This window comes from Scomber japonicus, chromosome 8, assembly GCF_027409825.1.
Source record: "Scomber japonicus isolate fScoJap1 chromosome 8, fScoJap1.pri, whole genome shotgun sequence".
Classification (NCBI taxonomy): domain Eukaryota; kingdom Metazoa; phylum Chordata; class Actinopteri; order Scombriformes; family Scombridae; genus Scomber; species Scomber japonicus.
The window spans coordinates 6,959,412-6,973,438 of NC_070585.1; the positions used below are offsets into that span (position 1 = coordinate 6,959,412).

Consider the following 14,027-nt stretch of genomic DNA (forward strand, 5'->3'; position numbering starts at 1 on the left):
CGTTTGTGTCTGGCTGCTCATTGGTACTTGCATACTGTTGCTGTCTCTCACTGGTTGACCTGACTTAGCTTAGAGATCTATTGCTGACTCTCTTCATGGTAGATCAGTTAAAGTCTGTGAAAAGTCTAGATATGTCATGAGAAGAGGTCTAAATCTAGCTAAAATATTGCTTACTTGTTACTTTTCCACTAACTTAATGACAGACAAGATCACAACTGTAACCATAGTAACACCATACATGAAATATGGCAATAGTTGTGGCCTCAGAATGCTTAGAAGAAAAAAAGATAAAAGTGTATGAGTGAGAATAATCTTTTGCTACAATGTACATTCATTTACATTTAACCCTCAAGCCTGAAACTAAATAGCAGGTTCAGGTGTCAGAATGAACACGACTGTAGTTCACAGGAGTAAAATGCTGGTAAAGATGTGAATTAGGTCCGTTCACAGCGATGTAAATCCTAAATAAAAGCTGACAGAGAACAGAAAAACAACAGAGTGCAAAGTGACACAATCAAAGGCATTTCTCTTCGTTTCACTTCCACTTTCATCTGATAGTACAGGTTTGTGTTGCACCCCCAGCTGTGATCCAATTATTTGCTTTTCAAAAAGAGTGGAAACTTGCACTAAACCCGACTCATCCCATCCTCTGCCGTGTTTGCAGACTGTAGGCATTTCTTTTTCCCTCGCACTCATTAGAAGGAACACTTTTTTCACTTAGTAAAAGTAACTTTGAGTCGATCACAAGGTATTTTATCCCCCTTCACCTCTAAGCCATACGGAGACTCACAGCAGGGGAGCGCGGCTCTAATGATCCAATTAATTCATCAGTTACAAACAACGTACAGTTTAATTAGATCTTTGAAGTGAACTTTTTTTACGCGACCTCTTAATGTCACGATACGCCTGTGTTGGCTGGGAGCTGATAGGATTCAAATATCAGGACAACATGACATCACCACAGTTTTCTATTCTTATCTATTCCCTTTTTAACCTCATCCTCATATTCTGATATTATACAACAAAGACATAAATGCATTTCAACTAAAATACAATGCAACTTTTCCTCAGAAACTGCTGAGTCATTTCAGCTCAACTATCAAGTAAGTCACATATTCAATTAACCCTTGTATTGTCTTCGTTTTTACTACGCACCTTTTGTCCTCCTGGGTCAAACTGACCCGGTCTTGTCCATCTGTTTATAAAGCATGAAGTATAAAATGATCATCAATTTTTTTGTTTCACCTTTTCAGTGAACTTGTTTCCAAAACATTAACATATATTTTACACTTATGTTTGTAATATATGGTATGATAGACCCCCTTTACATAAAATTATACCTCATTTTTTAGTTAAAAAAAGCAGAAATTCTGAATTATTTTCACTATGGTTTTGGAATACCACAGATTGGTATATGTCAAAGTTTAGTCAGGATATTGTTTTGAAACCATTTAAATGTTTTTAATGGCAGCAAATAGTCACACCTGTTGTTCTCCCGGGTCAATTTGACCCGGTCTTGTTGGACTGTTTATAAAACATAAAGTGTCAAATGGTCACACCATTCTGTTGCATATTTTTAGCCAACCACATATTTTAAACTTATTTTACACCTCTTATTCTTTTTATTATGCTTAATTTATGAGCAGTAAACCTCATTTACATGAAGTTATACCATGCTTTTGAATCAAATAAGCAGAAATTATTTAGGGGTCAAAATGAGGTCAAGAGGCTGTGATATAGTGTAGGCCATCTTCATCATGCTGTCTCACTCTGTCTCTTGTTTATTGTTATCTTGTCCCCAGTTGAAAGACATATCAAAGGTGCAGCTTGTGTTTTGACCCAATGTAAAATAAAGCCCAGTGTTTGAAGTGTGTTTGAGTGTGTGTAGCCTCATGTAGGTAGATCAGAAGTTTTAATGAAATCAGGATTACACACCTGTAGCTTTGAAGTTGTGTGTGTGTGTGTGTGTGTGTGTGTGTGTGTGTGTGTGTGTGTGTGTGTGTGTGTGTGTGTGTGTGTGTGTGTGTGTGTTGCCTCATGTAGGTAGATCAGAAGTTTTAATGAAATCAGGATTACACACCTGTAGCTTTGTGTGTGTGTGTGTGTGTGTGTGTGTGTGTGTGTGTGTGTGTGTGTGTGTGTGTGTGTGTGTGTGTATGTGTGTGTGAATAGCATGACCAATTACACCACTAAATGTGGCTGGGTCAAATTGACCTGGGAAGACCAAAGGTGCTATACATTTTAATAAAACACACATAATTCAACAAAAATAGTCATAATTAATTTTACTTGCATCTATCCAACCACCCATGTCATTTTGAGGCATTTACATGAAAGAAAATCAAAGTTGGAGGGTTTCTGTACCTAATAGCATTGTGGTAGTTCTGTATATGATAAATATTGAGTCAATAGTTTTAGTTATGGAGGAGGGCTAAAACCATAAAAAGTGATACTTCTTCCTACTGTTTTTGGACATGTCATATTTATTTATGATTATAAGAATTTGTTTATCGAGAATTTGGAGTATATGCTTAGATATGCATAGACAGATAGATAGATAGATACTTTACTGATCCTTCACAGGAAATTATAAAACCCACATCTCAAATCTTCTCAATTGAAAAACTAAAAGTAATTGTTCAGATCAAATAAATATATACTCTGTGCAAAAAGTGCCCTGCAGTATTAACAAAATATAGATTTAATACCTACTGTACCATCGTTATACTGGTTTTTACTTCTTTTTTTGCAGGCTGTTACATGTTCAAAATAAACCCACAAATAGAAATAGATGAACATAGAACTAACACTTTGCATGCTGGAACATGGCTGCCTTGTCTCTTCTCTGGTCTCCAGGTGGAGTACATATTTAGCTGTTAGTGTGCAGGTGGATAAAATAGGTACAGGGTTGTCTGGCACTCTACTGCGCAGTGACTGAAATAGTGCTGGCTGATCATTTCTAGGAGATAGACTCTTACTGGCTGTTATTCAGTGCCAGTAACTGTGCTGGCAGGATGTCTCTGCTGGTTGTAGTCAGGATCTGAGGGAATGCTGACAGTATTTATAAGGTTGCTTTGCTAATGAAGATAATTATCTTTGGGGTATTTTTTTGCCTTTTTTCTCATGGTATGTAATCGAGAGGCACACAGGAAATGTGAGGAAATAGAAAGGGGGCTGACATGCAACAAAGGTCCCCAGCAGGATCTAAACCTGGAATGTCATGGTTACGTGGTGTGAGTCTTAAACCACAAGGCCGCCTGATGGGCATTTCCACACAATTGACTGCAGGAAAACAACGCACAGTGAACCTGTGGGCGTGCTTGGTTGAAGGGGGGTTATTATTCAGAATAACATTTCATGTCATACAGTGCCGGGGAGGGACCAGACAGATTGAAAATAACTCCAGGGAAGCATTAACATTCCATGTTGGACGTGATCCTGGTTTGATCTGAAAGACTAAGGGCTTGTTTGATTCTGCCTGCTTTGATCTTCTGATAGGGTGACATTATTTTTCTTTTACTTTTAAATGGTCAATTAGGGTCACTTACAATCAAAGTATGAACTGATTACTGATTAACTTGTCTTATCTATGTGCAAAAGGACCACAAGCAGAAATGGAGATCAGGTGGGCACAGTTGAGGTGATCATTGGTGTGCCCTCTAGACAATGGAAGCTTGGAACAATAATGTGTCTCTGGTGATGTTTTTTCCACTATAAAAGTATCACTATGTAAAAATCCTTAAAATTCTTCCTTTCTCCTTAACAATTACAGAATGCATATGCAAATATATTACATTTCTAAACTTTAACAGCTAGATAGAAGACATCTCCGACTTACGACTTAAAATGCGTTCTTTGTGTTTGTGCACTGAATAATTCAAGTTTCCACATCACAGTCGTTTTAGTTGCATCGTGGACCACTATTGACTCCAAACTAGTTGTGATGTCACAAATCATGCTCATACACGCCTTCAAATCTTTTTCAAGCACACATTTTCAGCTTTCAGCAGAAGAATGTGAAAACAGCTTTCTACTATCAAACTCTGCACGAACATCATTCTGCACAGTGAAGCTCAGACATTTAACTGAAGTAATAGGATTTTTGAGTGGAGGGTCACTTACCTTTTATTTATGGTTCTTTCATACATGATTATAAATCTGCTATACAAGTTAAACATTATTGAATATATGATTTAAACATCAAACTAATATTCAAAATTAATGTCAGTCAGATGTAGTTTAATTTTATGTTAATTGAGAATAAGGTGCTAAGACTCATGGTTAACAGTTTAAGTTTGCTTTGGTTAGATTATACTAAACTCAGTAAAAAATGAAGGTTTGTAATTAATGCATTTTTCTAGATGTCAAGATAAACTTAACTTAATTTAAAAAAGAACACAAGCCAAACATAGAATAAGACCAATGTTTTTATTTGTTTGTTTGTTTTTGTATCTAATTAATTAACAAATGAATTAATGACTCGACCACAAGCGCTCAATGTTAAATATTAAAATAAAATGTGAACGCACTCGGTAGCTCAGCGCCAGCCAATGGTCCATGAAATCGAATTAAAGTGTGTTACAGTATAAGGATCGCACATTTCTCTCATCAAAACATATTTATTGGACTAAATGAACACTGATACATTTGCCTCATCATAATGTTCTGCGTTCACAGCAGTCCAGCAAACAAGTGAAGCAAAGTACGCAGCTCCCCCCAACGCTACGCCATCAAATGTCAATGACACAGACACATGCAATGGTAAACTTGCTCCCACGCACATAAAGTGTCACTTCACTTAAAGCAGCTTAATGAAACATACCATTATGTTGTTTAACGGCACAGCGGAATCATCCGTGTAATCAGTACGATGAGTCATATAGTCATATGTCAAATATAGACACTGACATTTGTTTCCCTCTCTCACACCCACACACCCACACACCCACAGCACATTAAATACTCAATAATAATGATTAATCTCCAGTCGGTAGGATCTATACAGTGTTTCAACACCATTACACCTAGTGCAGTGTGTTATATTCATACGCCCTTAAGATATGAAACTCTTACCCAACACAGTCCAATTACACATGCATGATTACATACACTCAAGAGCATTTTAAATGTTGCAGAAGTGTCAATATCATGTGTTAAATATATCATGTGATGCTGAATAATTGATGGCATTTTTAACTGCTTGTGATAAATAATGATTATTGTGCAGTGATGGTGGAAGCTGTGAGCAGGCAGGCGTTCTCAAATACTGATGTATACAGTATGTAGCAGAATAGTTTGTATTATTTAGTAGAAACATGGCATACATACACATCATCTTGTTCTTACACTAAGTTGTAGCCCTACAGGAAGTCATACAGATACATTTTGTCCTGTAGTGACACACAGTTAATAGGCTGGATTGTAGTTGCTGTATTGAGCTAAACTATGTGATTGTCATTGTATTGAAATTCACTATGCTATACTTGCATGAATGTTTGTTAAAAATCAAAAAATAAAGGCAAGGCAATCGTTAAGTTGTGGCGTCAAATAGGTCTTCTGCAGATTCATGTGATTGGTTTGTTCTCTCCATGTGAAAGTATCTTTTGTCAGACTGAAGTAACCATTTAATGCTTGTCCCTACAATGTTATTTCTGTCATTCACAACACAGCTTCCCTGAAATGTTACTAGGTGCAGTGACTAAGTCCTACATTATAACCACTATTGGCTGTTACTGGGAGTCATTGTTTAGAGGTATACTCAACAAAAATGATTAAGTCTTTTTCAGTAGATTCACATATACTGTGTTTATTTTCTTACTAATGTCCATGTTAAGCATTGTTCATCACCCGTCATTAAGCTTTTCACATTAAACTAAAACAATTACAGCCCAACTTACACACAAACACAGTCAAAAACTGTTTGCCCCCTCCATCAGCAACAACTGTGAGCAGTGGCATGAAATTAAATATTATGTGCCCAGTCGGAGCTTTACCATGTCCCCCCTAACCAAATCAAATACATGGCTCCTAAACTAGTGCTGTATCTCAAATCACATACTTCTGTTAGTACACTTCTGTGTAGTATACTTTGTATACTCTGTACTTAGTTGTGTAGTGTACAAACTTTGACAGGTTAGTGTGGTTTCAAATCAAAGATGGCTGTTGCACACTTACCAGAAATGATGATTAGCTAGTTAGCAAGCTAGTGCTAACAAGATAGTGTTAGCAAGCTAGAGTTATCATGCTAGCATTAGAATTTGCATTATCGTTTGCAGTACCAAATCATTACACATTGCTAAATTAACCCAATAAACCTACTGATGGCTTATATGTGACAACAATATAGTGGTGCTTATTGTAAAAAATATAAATATAATTTACATTTGTACAAGGAGGCGATGTTCACCATAGGGCAGGACGATTATGACAAAAATCATAATCACGATTATTTTGATCGATATTGAAATCGCAATTATATTATTCATAGATGTGTAAACATAAGCATTTATTGAACCACCAGAACTCAACTTGAAATATATTTGAACAGCATAACCAGAAATAAATTAAAATCAAGAAAAATATATTATGTAAAAACAATAAATAAAAATAAATAGCCAAAACCTACTAAAAAAAATCCACTGGCTGCTGAGCTTTTTTTGTTGTTGTTTTTTAATTTAAAAAAAGCCATCCTGCTCCCTGCAAAACCTAGTGCAAACTAGCAATATGTAAAAACAATAAATAAAAATAAATAGCCAAAACCTAATGGTGTGCACTGTGTCAAGCAGTTCACACGCTCTCATGCCACACCTGTCATTTCTCACACTGAGAAGTGATAGATCCCACCGCACAGAAATTAATATATTATGTAATCCATACATCCCAATTCTCTGCATATTGATAGCGGCTCCCTGACGCCCGCAAATGAGACACAATCTCCCGGAGTCTGGAGTGAACGAGCAAGAGAGCGCGCTAGAGAGTGACTGTGGGCACTTGTGTGTGTGACTCTCAATGCAGCGCGTGTGAGAGCGCAGCGTCCTGATAGCTGTGTGATCTCACTGAAGATGTTCCAGTCCTTTCTTCTTGTCAACCAAAGGCCTTTCTGTCATTTTAAATCTCCCAGATCTGCACAGAAACACACCGTTCCTCCAGCGGCAATCGTTTTATGTCGATTATTACATTTTTATAATCGCAGGAGGCCAAAATCGATATCGCGATTAAAATTCAATTAATCATCCAGCCCTAGTTCACCATATAATAATAGTAACAACGTGCACATCGGCATTTCCTGTGGGAAAAGTGGTCCCTCCCCTTTCGCTACGTAACATAGATAGATAGACTATAACAGGTTGAACTCTCAACTCCTTGTCAAGATTGCTTAACTTCACAACAGCTCCAATGTTAGCGAGACAACTGAATAGAAGGAGCAACGTTCTGCCCTGAGGGCTCGTCCGGGATTTGAACCCGGGACCTCTCGCACCCTAAGCGAGAATCATACCCCTAGACCAACGAGCCATGAAAAACATGACATCTGGGATTTCCCCTTCGCGTGAGCGAGAATCATACCCCTAGACCAACGAGCCACAGCATGCTCAAGAAAAGCTTTTGGAGGTGGCATAATTTGGCCCGGTGTTCCTTTTTCCCCAGCAACCACTGTTAGATCCATCTGTTCGTCCACTTGTCTTCGTGTTCCACTGCAGGTTGCAACAACTTCTACTTCATTTTCATCCAGACTGGACACACTGGGCATACCTCCTAAATATTTTAACTGATAACTTCTGGTGTAGTTACTCACTCCCCTTTTAATATGTCATAGCTTTCCAGCAGTTGCTCAAGGTTTAAAACTTGCAAAATTAATAAAGAAGCAGGAGCCATGTTCCTACGGGGCTTGTCCGGGATTTGAACCCGGGACCTCTCGCACCCTAAGCGAGAATCATACCCCTAGACCAACGAGCAATGAAAAACCCGACATCTGGGATTTCCCCATCGGGTGAATGCTATTCACGTCTGCATGGGTCATTCACACATGACCCATACAGGGAAATGTTCCTGAACATAACTTGTTTAAAAGTGCCAAGTGGACCTTACTGTAGCACACACTCACTGTTGTACACAAAAGTCTTTGCACACAAGCAAGCAAGTGAGACACTGGGCAGGTTTACAGCAGAGGAAACTTAGATGTGTGGATTAGGAAATGTCATTGTCATCTCTGGAACCTTCCTTCCTTCCTTTCTTCTCTCTGTTTCCATCACTCTGCTAACCTCCTCCTATCATCATCTTGATCTCCCACTGTTTTCTTTTTATATCTCCCCCTCTCTCTCTCTCTCTCTCCCAGAGGAATGGGTGCAGAAAAAGTTCACAGCCTGTCGCTCTCTGTCTTCCACACGCACCAATAACATTACAACCCGCTGGATCATAGGCCCTCATCATTGCATTATATCAAATACTGACTGATATTGTGTCACAAGCACGGCCCCTGAGTGAGGCCCATACTAAGTTTAGCTTGTGTCTAAGTGACATATAGCCCCATTATTTCCTGTATCTGTTTTCTATCAGCCTGCTGAGGTAGATCACATCTCTCCAAGATGTTAGAAGATCCTAGGACCAGCTCCTATAACAGGATGAAAATCAATTAAAAGTTCTACAAAAACTTGAAGAGGGACTGTAAAAAAAAAAATTGATGTGACTCCATTTGAAGGACCCCGATTTGAATAACACGACTTCATAAGCACGTCTTGGCATTGTCGTGCGAGATGTCGGAGCAGTTTTGTAATGTCAGTATCACCAAAGGAATAGCACGAATCAGTGTGAGACACGGCGACGCATTAGTATGGAAATGAAAGACCTACAAAAGAGGTGTGAATTCTATTAGTGTCACCGTCAGGATCGGGGAGGGGGGTTGGTTATAGCGAGTCCATCAATGAGAAATCAGGTTTGCATACACATTACTGCAAGATTTACATTCAGAGGTGTTTTTTTTTTTTTTTTCAAGGATTTGGTATCTCAGTTTCTATGGTTTCCGTCTTCATAAAATTGGATTTTTTTTATTTTACACTGAATTAGGAGTTACAAGTCAACAATAATAACAGTTATTCCATCTGTGATAATGATTTTGTGTTCATCCTTTATCATATGAATGTATAACAGGCACCTATGCGTTCTACCTTGTTACCCCGGGTAGAGGCAGAGGGGGGGCATCGTTTTGTTAATATTTTCATACACGAGCACATCTGTTGTTTTGTTCCTCACACACTTTTTCATTCTTTCATCAGTGTAATAAACCTGGAGATACCGTGAAGATATTAAAATAAGAAGAAGAAGAAAAAGAGGTCCCTAAAGGCGAGGAGTCACGGTGGCTGCTTCCGTCAAGAATTAATGACTTTTCACGCACAAGGCAGAGTGTGAGCCTTACCTAGCACTCATCAAAGTTCATCTGGGCGTAGACGATCCCTCAGGAACCGTAAGCGACACACACACACACACACACACACACACACACACAGACATAAGTCATAAACCGAAATGAGGGACTTTCTATCGTTTGCAACACTGTGCGTCAGCAGTAGGTCTAAAAATCAAACTAGTGACTCAGTTTGAAAATCCACAGTGTGATTAAAAAGATAACACAGGGAACAAGATGAGTAATAAATCCATTGTTAAACCTGATGAATGTGTCTCAGCTTTTCCACCCAGCGTTGGAGCTGAAGCTGGCAACAGTTAAGAAAAAACTTTTGACACAGCACATATACTTTGATAATTGTTGTATATGAGCTATATAATGAAATAACACCCAGGAGAGCAGTCTGCGCCGCAATTATAAGGGATTCAAAACCCACTTGCCGACGGTAATGTACGAGGCCACGCCGCTGTAAATCACCAGCAGAAATTCCACCAGATAATAAAAGAAATTCCATTTACGCATCAACAGCACAGCGACATATGGCAAAGCTCCATAATGCCATTCACATAATTCATTTATCCCATAAGAGCCAAATGGTAATTATTGGAATGCTGTGCTGTTATAAGTGCCTGTGTACACAGATGCAGCCGTATGAATTGTCTCATGCATGGTGCAGACGGGACAATAGATGATCAGGCTTACGAGATGATGAAAGGATGATCAGGTTTCTATCATCAACGTGCATACGTTCAACAGCTGTGATGTAAATAATGAAATGGATGATGGCTGAATTCCGTTCAGCTGCTTCAGTTTTAGGGTCCTGCTCACTGTCATGCTGCCCTGGCTCACAGCTTATTAGTAATGCTTGTTCCTTTCCTGCTGGGACAAATACAACTGACTGCTGTGAAAATTTGTGATGCACATTACTGAAGATCAAAAAGGCATGTTTTCCAGTTTTTTATTGGTCCCATTTTGCTTTCTGTGGTCTTTTATGAAAGAACCATCTGATGAAGGTCTGAGGACTGAAATGTTCTGAATAACAAGAGTATATGTAATCACCAGCATGGAGTTTTAACCCTGTGCACCTGGCTATAAGACTGTTTGGTGTGCAACAATGCTGTTGAAAATTTTGTGGACCAAAAGGTCATGAATTTCTATTTATAATACATCTTAAAATCTTCAAACTTCTGCTAGTGTGGGCAAAACAACATCATTTCCAGGACAGTGAGAAATAGGTTTAACCTTTTGGTGAAAAAGCTTAATCGTTTTCTTTTGAAGTGTGTGATGAGGAGCATTATACACTCGCTGGCATTGGGATCTTGTTAGTCTAACTGTGAGTCTGGCTCAGTCTAAAGCTAATAAATACACTTAAGAAAGTCCTTTAAAGCTTGACGAACAAAAAAATCTGCACATTCTGTTGATTGACTCCAAATCAAATGACAAAATGTGTAGTTTATAGGGCTTGGTATCTGTACTCAATACCTTTTAAGGTATCGACCGAAATAAATTGACATCAAGTAGTATTGAAACATCTTCCGTCAAACAATTACAACAATTTGTAAGGGCTTTCCCACAGCCAATCAACACAAGAGTTCTTTGATTTAATGTGACATGTGATTGGCCTACTGCAACAGCACCTACAATCCATCTGTGATGGTAAAGTAGTAGTTCAACAGCCAAGATGCCACCTAAACACTCTAAAGTGTGTCTACACATTTTGTGTACTTGCTTTTATCTGGCTCAACAACCATGTAGTGTAAAGGTTTTCAAATGAAGTACTCAGTCAGTATCTGTATCACTTTAAGGGTACTTGGATTGGTAGTGGTATCGTCATTTTTTAAATGATACCCAGCCCTAGTAGTTTAGAACTGCCATTTAGAACGGCACATACAACAATCTTAATTCCAATGGCCACAATGGTTTTATCACTTGAATGTAAATGTGGTTGGCGTCTTCAAGTCCCAGCCTCACACCCTGTTTTCTGTTATTGGATGGGGTTACACACCCACTGAGCAAAGATTGACACCCAAAGGCTTCCAATACACAGGACAATAATAAGAAAATAAGACAAAACAGACAGAGTCAGTCCAAAGTCTCTGTAGATACATACACCACCACACATTTCAAGTGGGTCATAAATGAAGGCGAGGGATTACTTTTGTGTCTGTAAGAGCAGGTTTTGACACCTGTTAACCTCACTGTGACCATGACTAATAGTTTCAACATGTAACATTCATCTGTGTTTGTGTATAGAACATAAAAGAACAAAGTGTTAGTAGTCACATCACGTCCCCAGTTCACAAGAAGTACATATCAATCTTCTCATCTCGGAGAGAAAGTGAGCAAGTTTAAGTGTTACTTTCTTGGAAAAGCTCAGAATAAGCTTAGTGATTAGTATGTTCCAGCCAGCTTTACTTGTTATACATCCAACAGCTAGCACATATGATTCATCATTTCACTTACTTTGTCCTGTTCCAAGAAAGTGTATAATATACTTAAAAGGTCAATAATTGCACATTATCTTGGTCAACGTATTAATCAGTGCAAAACAAAGACCTATAAAGCCTTAAGCTTAATATGTCAGTGTCAGTGATCAAGAATCTGATCATTAATGACAGAATCCATTGCATCACAATCTGTACGAGGGTTTGATTGACACATATTCCCAAATTGGATTTTTCAAAGTTTGTGGCTGTGTAAAAAACAAAAATAAAAACTCAAATGCTTCAAGATGCATAGCACATCTTTTTCATTACTTTTTAATCACCATTGATACAGTGAGGGTACCCCTCTTCCCATAAAGTGCTAAACAGATGATCAGTCACACTGTCACTATGTCAGATGGGTGAAATAAACTTAATTCAAGATGGCAAAGCAAATGTGGGAGTGTCACATGAGAAACTGAGGGGGGGAGAGGGGGGGGCGGGTGAAGAGAGGGAGACAGATTATTTGAGCTGAGAGGCTTTCGTGTCATATAGTTTTTTCATCAAGTGAATGATCATCTACCCCCCCCTTTCTCTCTCTCACACACACACACTCACACAGAGTCAAGTGCCTGATTGCCTAAGCCCCTATGGTTTAAGGCCCCAACCAACCTCAATATCCATGTAAATCTTCATAAGCCCACGGTAATGAAAGAACAACATGGATAATGCACAACTCTCAAGAGCCCTGTGCTATGATAGGACACACACAGAAATAAATAGGTAGTGCTCATTCAAAAGTGTGAGTGTCTGTCTGACGTGTGTGTGTGTGTGTGTGTGTGTGTACGCACAAACTGAAAGCCACCTGTCTTTACCCATAGTCCCTCAGCTTTGTCATTAACGAGCACAGGATTTGTATATTGTATTTAAAATCTAACATAATTAGCAGTTATCTATCTATTCTGTTATTCTGGAGAATGACTCATGTGGAGTAAACAGGTGGGTTGTTAACACCAGGTTTGTTTACCTTTTTATTTGAAGAATGGGGATTTGAGTTTACCCATCCAGCTGGAATAAATCTTCATAAATGAAGCAAAAAGAATAATAAGTGGCACAAGTTAAAATATCAGGGTGATAGAGGCAGGAAATGTGAATAGTGAAAATGTTATGTTTGTTTATATCGGTGGCTGTTTGCCTTGTGACAGGCATGGACTGAAGGTCATGGTATACCCAGGGTTTTATTTACCAACCTGTTACTGCTGCTATTCCCCACTTTATACAGTACACCATGCTGATCTGAATATGACTGCAGCCAATCATTCATTTCTACATTTTTCTCTGTATTTGGAAGTTTGACTCTCTGTGGATGATGGCCTTTTTTTGGTTGGCCTATAATTAAACATAGTCTTTTAGGAAATTCACGTCACAACCCCCAATATCACACGATCACAAGTTGTGCTTGTTTTAGTTACCCCACGGTGATTTGTTCCTTTAACAATGTTTTGGTGTTAGCCTCATACTTTTTATGGACATCATTAACTATTCAAAACTTGCTGAAAATGTGGCAAGGTTCCACATAGAGAGGCTGTTAACGAAGCTAGTCAGAACTTTCATTTTGCTAGTTCGGTCCCCAAAGGTACTTTCAGACATAGTCTAACAGTGCAGGCTGCTATTATCTACCCGCTCTAGTGTCATCTGTAAGTAGCTAAAACAAGTGTATTGTTGTGGAGGAATGGTTAACAATGTGGCACAATTGATATAGCAAGATTGCTAATATCAAAAACGTTGTTTAATGGAGACCAGACTATCAAACTTGAGAATAAGGTCATTATGGTTTGTTTGTTCACTGCTGAAATATAGCTCAGAAAACTTGGATAAAAGTACAATTAGTTCATTTTCGTATGGTTTCTTTGGTTTCCTCTGCAACAAGTTCATCCATCGTCAACTAAGTGGTGACAAAAAGCTGTTCATGAGAGCGGCAGCCACACTGTATCTCCATGCAGATGTTTCTACCTTAGTGTTCACTGTCTGAAAGTACCTTAAGTTTTACTCTACAGCTAGTTTGGATCCAGTATTAACCCGTTATACAAGTTCCAGAAATGTTGGTACTCCTCTAGAGTTCTACAACTGTTAGCTGGTGTGGCATTCGTGTGCGTACACTCTGATGTCTAAAAGCATCTCATCATTACACACTAAGCAGTGGAATT

At 38.6% G+C, this 14,027-nt stretch overlaps 1 non-coding gene across 1 annotated transcript; it reads right to left on the minus strand.

Moving 5' to 3' along the window:
• Positions 1–7,440: 7,440 nt before the first annotated feature.
• On the minus strand, positions 7,441–7,512 carry trnap-agg (transfer RNA proline (anticodon AGG)). The gene has a single exon. It is a non-coding gene; the product is annotated as a tRNA-Pro (tRNA).
• Between the last annotated feature and the right edge of the window lie 6,515 nt (positions 7,513–14,027).